The sequence below is a fragment of the Acomys russatus genome, chromosome 3, assembly GCF_903995435.1.
Source record: "Acomys russatus chromosome 3, mAcoRus1.1, whole genome shotgun sequence".
Lineage (NCBI taxonomy): Eukaryota > Metazoa > Chordata > Mammalia > Rodentia > Muridae > Acomys > Acomys russatus.
The window spans coordinates 14749947-14760216 of record NC_067139.1 but is presented as its reverse complement, the minus strand read 5'-3'; the positions used below and the strand labels follow the sequence as shown (position 1 = coordinate 14760216).

At 42.6% G+C, this 10270-nt stretch overlaps 1 pseudogene; it reads left to right on the top strand.

Moving 5' to 3' along the window:
* Positions 1 to 3247: 3247 nt before the first annotated feature.
* Positions 3248 to 5295, top strand: LOC127186958 (protein NEDD1-like; annotated as a pseudogene).
* The last annotated feature ends 4975 nt before the right edge of the window (positions 5296 to 10270 follow it).

Here is a 10270-nt window from a genome sequence, read left to right as displayed (position 1 = left end):
TTTTTTGGTTTTTTTGGTTTGGTTTTTCTTTTTGTTTTGTTTTGGTTGGTTGGTTATTTGGTTTGGGTTTGGAGTTTCTTGTTTTGGGGCTTTTGGTTTTGTGTTTTTAGGGACAGGGTTTCTCTGTATAGCCCTGGCTGGCCTGGAACTCACTTATGTAGAGCAGTCTGGCCTGGAACTCAGAGATCCGCCTGTCTCTGCTTCTCACATGTTGGGATTAAAGGTGTACGCCAGCAATATTTTTTAAATCTCTTTATTAATCCTTTGAATATTTGATACATGTATTCAATATATTTTTATTTTATTAACCTCTCATTCTTCCCCCAACACTTGCCCCAATTTTCCACCACCTCTCCTCTTTTCAACTTCATGTCTTTTTTCTTTTTCTTTTTTTTTTTTTTTTTTTTTTTTTTGAGATGGAGTCTCTCTATGTAGACCAGTCTGGCCTCAAATTCACAGAGACCTAGCTGTCTCTGTCTCTTGAGTTCTGGTATTAAAAGTGTGTGCTACTATGCCCAACCATTAAAAAATAATAATAACAACCCACCTAGTCCAATCTTTGCTGCCCATATAGCCATAGGCCATCAACTGGAGCATGGTCACCTTACCAGGAGCTACATTCTTAAAGAAAACAGCCTCCCTCCCCAAGCCATCATCCATAGCTTCTCAGCTAGGGCTGGACCTCAGGCACCCCTCCTTGCTCCATTCTGAAATGTTCATTGGCTGTGAGCTCATGAGTACAGGGGTCCTGAAATATCCAGACAGTTTCACCTCATATTCCCCAACATCTGGCTCTTAGAATTTTTCTGCGCCCCTTTTGCGGGAAAGAGACAATAAATGTTGGTAGAGCGACTTGACCTAGCTATTCTTATTAAAGGTATCGGAAGGTATGTCTTCAAAAGCTGAGAACAAAAGGTTCAGCCGGGAATAAGGAGCCCACACAATGAAATTATAGTGTAGAACATATTATCTACGCGCACAGTCTGCTCTACACACCCTGGCCCCAACTGACATCATCCCATATAAAATGAAAAGATTTATTTTTGAAATCCATTTTTCAGCAAGAGAATTTTGTTTCAAGTATCTTAAAGTACTTGACGGCTGTCACTCCCTCTATGAAGGAGTCTTCAGAAAAGAAAGACCTGGAGACTGAAGAAGGAAGGAAAATGGGTGATATGAGACATAATATAGGGGTCTAGTAGGACCTCTGGTAGCGCTTGCTGAGTTGAGCTGGATCAGGGTGGAAGCACCTTATGTAATAAAGCAAAGAGGAAAAACTTAACAAAGAGGAACAGGAATGCAAGGGCTTAAAATACACAGTTCTAAGCCAGGTGTGGTGGCGCACGCCTTTAATCCCAGCACTCAGGAGGCAGAGGCAGTAGGATCGCTGTTGAGTTCGAGGCCAGCCTGGTCTACAAAGTGAGTCCAGGCTAGCCAAGGATACACAGAGAAACCCTGTGTCAAAAAAAAAAAAAAAACAAGAAGAAAACAAAAAAAAAAAAAAAGAAGAAAAAAAAATACACAGTTCTACACTTCGGGATGAGTAGATTGTGATATGCAGAAGAGGACGGACCTAAAGTCACCATGGTGATGAGGAGCCATTGCTGTAGAGCTGTGTGTGTGTGTGTGTGTGTGTGTGTGTGTGTGTGTGTGTGTGTGTGTGTAGCAAGGAAAAACCACAGACCTGTAAGGTCAAAGCTGCAAAGCTTTGTCAGTCATGTGTGTTCAGCATGGCTGTGCTTCTGGGGTCCTGGAAGAACCCTGACTGATTCAATAGGAAGTGCCGCTGGCAGGCTCACGTGTTTGAACTTGGTTTCTGCTGGTGATGCTGTCTTAGGAAAGTTGTGGAACTTTAAGGAGGTGGAGCCTAACTGGAGGAAATGAATTACCCAGCTGCAGGCATTGAGGTATATTATAGACTAGACCACCATCCTGAGAAGCAAGTGAACAGCCTTGCACTCCCACTGCCACAGCCACCAGTGCCATTGAACCCACTCTGCTTTCTTCACCATGATGGACTGTACCCCCCAACAGTGAGCCATGGACTGTATCCTCCAACAGTGAGCCATGGACTATACCCCCCAATAGTGAGCCATGAACTGTACCCCCCAACAATGAGCCATGGACTATATCCCCAATAGTGGGCCATGAACTGTACCCTCCAACAGTAAGCCATGGACTGTACCCCCAACAGTGAGCCATGGACTGTACCCCCCAACAGTGAGCCATGGACTGTACCTCCCCAACAGTGAGCCAAGATGAACCCATATTCCTTTAAGTTGCTTCTTCTCGGGACTTTATCCTAGTAAGGAGAAAAGTAACACAGAAAAAAAAATTGTGTGGGATCATAAAAGGAGAAAAATGCCCAGGCTTGGACAGAAAGCCAAGTGACAGTAGCACCTCTCGGGGAGTGGAGACAGTGTCAGAATATCCAGCAAACCTGCGACAGCAAATGCAGCCATAGGAACCAGCAACAGCTGGGACCAGCAGCAGTCAGGGGCAGCATCAGAGGGAGCAGCAGCCACCACAGGACCCCCTCGGAGCCCTCCCATTTATACCCTCTTCAGAGTCTCCAAAATGAAACTATCTAAAGCAAAAATCATGCCCTCCCCCACACCCCCCCCAAACCCACTCACACCCCCACCCCAACCCCCACCCTGAGAGCAAGGGGCAATCACAGTTAACAGCTGTGGAACAACTGAAGCATCCCATACCTGGGATGAAAACAAAAACATAGTCACATAACATAACTGTTGTTGGTTTTTTTTGGGGGGGGGGTTGTTTTGTTGTTTTTTAAAGAAACCACAATTCTCACTACACTAAGCTGTATCTCCAAGCCTACCCTGTACAGTTTTGGACAGAAGAATGATAAGAGCTGACATATATTTTAGGAGAAGCACATTGGCTGCTGTGTCCAGAGTAGACAGGCAGGTAGTGACCATGGCATGTGTGGGGAAAAGGTGGAGGTGCTTACAAAGATCCTGAAAGATGAATCTAGATTATATATTATATTTTGAAGATAGATCCAGCGGGAGTGACTGGAAGAGGAAAAAGTGTACATGAATGATTCTATTAAGATAATGAGTGTGGGGAGAGGGTCCTGAGAGAAAGAAGAAAGACCGCCACGAGGAGGAAGGAGAAAGACCTGAGGAGGAGAGGAAGGCCGCCATGGCTTAGATGGAGGAGAAGCACACGGCTAGCGTGGATGGAGATTTGGCCCAGATGAAGAACATGAGCAAGCTCAGTCATGCAGGAAATCCTCAGATTTGCTTCATCAGGAGATGATGTTAGTATACGGGACGCTTCATTTCTGACATTGGTGGATAAATTCAACCCGCACACGTCACCGCGTGGAATCAGTTCAACATGTTGGAGCAGCAATAACAACTTTCTAGTGACAGCATCGTCCAGTGGTGACAAAAATAGTGATGTCAAGTTGCCAATGTAAGCCCGTCCCACTTTTGGAGCTTGCTGAAGAAGGGCAAAAGCAGACAATGTGTCGATTTAACTTCTACATGGATGTACTTGGTGAGTGGAGGCCGAAACACCACTGTTACTATTTGGGATTTAAAGTCAACACGAGTTCATCGGTCTCATAAATGTGAAGTCACTTGTGTGGCATACAATTGGAATAATTGCTACATAGCTTCCGGCTCTCTCCGTGGTGAGATTATTTTCCACAGCGTAACCACTAATACATCCAGGACACCTTTTGGCCATGGGAGTAAGCAGCCTGTCTGGCACGTGAAGCACTCCTTGTTCAGGAAGTCTCTGCTGGGCAGCGTCTCACATAATTCCGGATAATGCAGTAGTGACTCTGTGGGTTCTGAACAGTCAGAGTCCATACCATAGCTTTGACAGCACACACCAAGCCCCAGCTTCAGGCCTCTGCTTCTCTCCTGTCAATGAACTACTGTTTGTGACCAGGGGCCTGGACAAAAGAATCATCCTCTATGACACTTAAGTAAGAAGCTAGTGAAAACTTTAGTGGCTTTAGTGCTCCTCTGAGCTGCAGTAGATTTTATGCCGGCTGGATGGAGCCACATGGGCGGTTGGATCTTCCCGTGGGAAAAAATATATCAACATGACTTAAGGATGCTGAAATCACCCGTGAAAACCATCAGTGCCCACAAGACATCTGTGCAATGTACAGCATTTCTGTACTCCACATCTCTGACGAAGGCAAGTTTAAATAAAGGCTGCTCAAATAAGGCCGCAGCAGTGAACACACGGAGCAGCAGCACTGGGGCCACGCAGAACTCTGCAGCTGTCAGAGGCGCATCTACCCCTTCCATTGTCGCAGTTCTCCCACAGCGGGTGACAAGGACAGCTGTGGGCAAGGGAGCGGTGGCTGCGCAGGATGAAGCGGGCTTGCCTCGAAGCAAAAATACGGGTATCTTATCTAAGGAAGCAGATGACGGAAAAAGCCAGGATTTCGCCAGCTGTGATGACACCGGGAAGAGTAGTTTAGACGACAGGTTCTCGCCCATTAGAGACAATGGTATAGTCAATAAAGGAAGTGAGGGATCTGTAGGGAAAGGAGATGGCCTTGACTTCCTACCTCAGCTGAACTCATGTTCCCCTGAGAAAAACTCCAGTCACTTCCAGCACTCTGGTACTGCACTCCAGCCCTCTCAATGTCCTTACAGGGTCTCCAGGGAAAGAAGAAAATGAAAGTCACGGTCTGACAGCTGAGTCTAAGAAAACACACCTAAAGAAAGAGGAACTCAAGGACTCCTTGAAGCAATTTACCAAGTTCATCTCCTCTGGTGTGCTGAACCTGGAATTCTAAACACCTACCTGTCCATCATCTAACCAAACAAGAAATCTTGAAAAACTTGAAAAGTCAGAAAAAGAAACTGAAGCCCAGTTGATACATGAACCCTCTGTCAACGGGTCCTCTACTCCAGCCAAAGGCAGCACCATCCTTCACTGCTTGGAGTAGCTAGTTCCCTCTCAGAAAAAACAGTGGGTGCCCTGGGGAACAGTCAGCAGAGCGCACTGCTGAGCTCTGCTCAGATCCGCTTCGTTCAAAACATGATGCAGGAGACTCTGGATGACTTCAGGGAAGCTGGCCATAGGGACTTTGTGAATTTGCAAGTGGGGAAGATTAAACAGTTTCATATACAACTGAATAAAATACACTCTTCTCTGGAAAGACACTCTGCAAATGAAGGCTTCGTGGCTGAAATTGAAAGGCTGTGAGAAGAAAACAAAAGACTCCCGGCCTACTTTACTTCTAAAGACTCAGAATGTCTTAATTTTTTTATCATTTGGGAAGTCTCCGGCAACTAACAGTGACACAGAATCAGTATTGTTTTCATGGCCTTGAGCATGGATTTTGATCTTCCCAGTGGGAAAGTCAACAGGAACTTCATTTTCTGACTGCCTTAGCTATACACTAAGTGCCCCTTTTCTAAGAGAAAAAAAATGCATATAAGGATAGGTTTATGTTTTGTAAATGACTTTTTAAAATATATATTTGATGGACAAATTGTATTCCAAATTTTTTTAGGTAGCCAATGTTTAAAACCTTGGTATACCTTCTATTCTGTGAAGAAATAATTTTAAAGGGGCAGTGGGATCTTTTTTTTATGCTACTGCTTAGTAATTGTTCTGTTAACATGATGACATCAAGTATGGCTTATTTATTACTTGTACGTGTGATACATTTTGAGGTTTTGAGTTATACAGATACATGGCACCTTTACTCTGGTTACCTAACTTTACATATGAAAAACTTAGAAGAGTTTGGAAGACTCAAGGGCTATACATCTGCTGATTTTCTAATGAATTAATGATGTGCAAAAATCATACTATTAGGTTTTAATTACCATGGCTCAACTTATGATCAATGAGAATTTCTTATAAGATACTAAATATGACAATATTGTTGCCATGTTTTTTTCCTCACAAATGAAAGGCATAGATTATTTCTTCTGTGTTTATTCATATATATATTACAGTGTGTTGTTAACCACATTTTCTGTCATTACCCTTACCATAGTATTATTTATAAAGGTTTATCATGCAAAGAATTTACACATTGTCAGTGCTGGGCATGCTCATCTGCCTACTCTGCTCCACACTTTTGACTGGGTTGTATTAGGGAGGCTGCTCACCCATTTGTATTCTTGTTGCCTCCTGCCCAAAGATTTCAACTGTGTTCTTTGTATATAGGTCTTTTGCTCAATTTTGCTTTCCAGGATCAGAATATTTAATAAAATGTAGCTTAGTTTGCTAACTTTATGGGTTTGTAAAGTAATGGAAGGTATAAGGATGTATTTAATAAATATAAACCTATGAATAATTATCTCCAAAAGCAAAACAGAAATAAGAATTTCTCATCAGACTCGGAAAATCTCTTTGCATGTTAAGTTGCTGTCTTGGCAGATATGGCGGCATTCTGACTTGTAACAAGTTTCCTTATATGTCACTCAAACAATGTTAGAATGCAGAATTACTTTGTCTATATATTATGTTTTAGTCCATTAACATTTTCCTACTTCCTTTTTCTATAGGTATATATATTGTGTATTAAAAGGGGTCTGATAAAACAATTTAGTAATCTTATGCGTATAGGTAAAACAGTTGTCACGGATTTAAATGTTGAGTACAATAAATAAATTTTTGTATTCAAAACAACAACAACAACAACAACAAAAGACAATGAGTGTGGAAAAGGCTATGTGTGTGGCAGATAATGAATGTGTGAAGAGAGAAAGATGGAGGCATGGCTCCATGGTTAAAAATGCTTACTGCTGGGGCTGTAGAGATGGCTCAGCAGTTAAGGGCGCTGCTTGCTCTTCCAGAGGTCCTGAGTTCAAATCCCAGAAACCATATGGTGTCTCACAACCATCTATGATGTGATCTGATGCCCTCTCCTGGCATGCAGGTGTACATGCAGATAGAGCACTCATATACATTAAATGAATAAATAAATAAATCTGTTTTTTAAGTGCTTACTGCTGTTGCAGGGGAACCAAGTTTATAGCCTAACACTCAAGTGAGACAACTCACAACTGCCCATATCTCCAACCCCAGGGGATCTGATGCCCCTGACCTCCATGGGCATCGGCACTTAAATCCACATCCACATCCACACATATACATAATTTTAAAAACTATAAAATACTGCCATAGTTAGTTTACAACACACAGGTGAACACATGCTCATATGAGGTCAAATCAACATCCTACCTTGAAATGCAAACTCTGCTATGACTTGGATGTGGTTTGTCACTGCCCACACTCATGGTTGGGGGCCTCTGAGAGTGGATATTGGTAGCGTGAGCTCCACACCTCCCACTCCTCCTCCTCCTTGTAGCTTGTTCCTTCCTCTTAGCACACACGCCCTTCCTCCTGATTCTCTGGCCTGTTGTGAAACAGCATGCAGTCATCACCAGAAGCCAAAAGACGCACATCCATGCCCCAGACTTCTTCCTCCAAAGCCACCGGCTCAGATGACATACTCTTCAAAAAAAAAAAAGTATCTGGTCTTGGTCATTTTGTTCTTCCAACAAAAATGGATCGAGACAAGCTAAAAGCCAAAGGTGTTTAATTACTGTATGTTAAATTGAATTTAGTTGGAGAAGTCAGTAAATATTTCACAGAAGACAGGTTTTGAGCGGAGACTCAAAGGGCAAAAGGAAAGGGGTCTTCAGGTGACATATGGCCCATAGTATAAATTTATCAACCATTCTAACATTCCTTCCCACACTCAAAATAAAATTATCTTTCCTTACTTGTGTAACTTGGAAACAGGAAGGAAGGTTTATGCACTTACTTATTTTGCTTTAATTTTGATGTGTTTTACATGCTGAACCCAAGAAAGAGCCTTAAGCAATCCTGCTAAGTGCTCTACCGTTGCCACGGGGTGGGGGGTAGTTTTAAAGAGCTTGAGGATTAGCTAGATTGAAGTTTTAATTTGAAAATAGAGTCGATGGGATTGAGTCCTGAGGGAGTTTCACAATGGGAAAGGTAAATGTCTGAAGTCTGGTAACAAGTAGAGTTTGAATCTAAGAAAGAGACGTCACATAGTTCTGACAACTTAACAGCCCCTCCCTCTCTCTCTCTCTCTCTCTCTCTCTCTCTCTCTCTCTCTCTCTCTCTCTCTCCAAGACAGAATTTCTCTGTGTAGCCTTGGATGTCCTGGACTCACTTTGTAGACCAGGCTGGCCTTGAACTCACAGCAATCACCTGCCTCTGCCTCCCTTTGCCTCTCTGAAACAAACATCAGAGCCAAGGTGAGGGCGAGGAGTCAGTGGTGGAAAGAACCACTGACCAACCTTGGTCTGGACCTCTCCTTAAACTTAAACAGCTTGTCAAGATCCAGAGATGGACTTGATTAGATCGTGAGGGGAGGGTCACTGGACCTTTATTTGTTCCTCTTCAAAGTGGGGCCACCTTGAGTAAACCTCTTTCACTCCTTGGTATTGCTTTTCTGGTTAATTGGCCCAGGGCAGAGGGTAGATGGCCTTCCCTGGCTGTCAGTGCTGCAGGAAGCCAGGCTCAGACCCTGGCAATTCTAGCATACAACAATTCTTGCTACAACATATTATCTAAAAAGCTTAGAAAACCAGTGATGATCTGTCCCCCTAGCTCCAATTTTCCATTTCATCTCAGCTTGCTCTCTTTTCTGTTTCTTCCTTTCTTCCTTCCTTCCTTTCTTTCTTTCCTTCTCTCTCTCTCTGTCTCTCTCTCTCTCTCTCTTTCTCTCTCTCTCTCTCTCTGTCTCCCCCTCTCTGTCTCTCTCTGTTTCTCTGTCTCTCTCTCTGTCTCTCTGTCTCTCTGTCTCTGTCTCTCTCTCTCTGGTGGTTCTTGTTGGTTTGTTGGGTTTTTTTTTGTTGTTGTTGTTGTTTTTGTTTTGTTTTTGTTTTGAGACAGGATTTCTCTAAGTAGCCTTAGCTGTCCTGCTTTGTAGACAGGCTGGCCTTGAATTCAGAGATTTGCCTCCCAAAGGTGTGAGCCTCCATTCCTGACAGTTCTCCTCTTTCATAAAGGACCCAGCAGTATAAAAAGGAAGAACTATAGCACGTGCTGCTTTACTCGAAACCTTTATAAATAGAATGTGTAAAACAAAATAGCACAAGGGAAGAAAATGCAGGTGGAAGTAAAGAGAGCAACGTTCCTACACTTCCCTTGAATGAAAACCACACAAATCTAAAGCTGGTGCTGTAAATTAAATTCTTATGAGTTCTAGAAGAATACCTAAAAGGTAATAAAAAAAGAAAAAAATTCTAGCAAACAAGTGCGGGAAGCAAAGACAATTTAACGAAGGAAGAATAGTCTTTCCAGAAAACATTGCTTAAACAGCTGAACAGTCATGCGCAAAAGGAAAAAAACGTGGCTCTCAACTTACAGGGCATAACCCCTTGTGGGGGTCAAATGACAGTTCACAGAGATCGCTTATCAGATATGTACATTATGATTCATAACAGAAACAAAGTTACAGTTATGAAGGAGCAACAAAAAGTTTATGGTTGTGGGTCACAGTATTGAGGGACAGTATTCGAGGGTGTCAGCAGTGGGGAGGTTGAGAACCCCTGCTCCAGGGGCTGTGAAGGTGACTCAGCAGTTAAGAGCACTTCCTGCTCTTGCAGAGGACTGGATTTTTCTCACCAGCACCCACAGCTGCTTGTCTCAAACCTCCCTTAACTCCAGCTCTGAGGTGTCTGATGCCCTCTCCTGATCTCCTTGGATACTACAAACATATAGTTAAATTTTTTTTAAGTAAATAAAAAAGTTTGAATGCATCTACGCTCAGGTTTCATATTTTTTAGGAAATTAACTTTAGATGGATCACAGACGCAACTGTAAAATGTGAGCGCGTACACTTCTGAAAGCAACACTAAAGTAAACATACACGACTCTGAGTTTAGCACCAACAAGTTCTTAAACACAAAGCCAAAAAGATCCTCTGTGGGAGGAAAATATATACTAAGACAAAGATATTAAGTGGAGTATTGGATTTGAGATGAATGAAAGTGAAGACACATTGTGTTATAACCTAGGAATACTGCTAAATTGGAACTTAAGATTAAAAAATGTTTCTAGAGATGTGTATATTAAGATAAAATGATTATGCATGAAGAATCTAACCTTCTAATTTAAGACACTAGAATAAGAAGAGCAAACCAAACCTAACACAAGCAAATGGGAGGAACTAATAAAGATACAGTGGATATAAAAGCAATATAGAAAATTGGGCTGGAGAGATGGCATAGCGGGTAAAGTACTTACAAAGCAAGAGGGCCTAAGTTCGAATCCC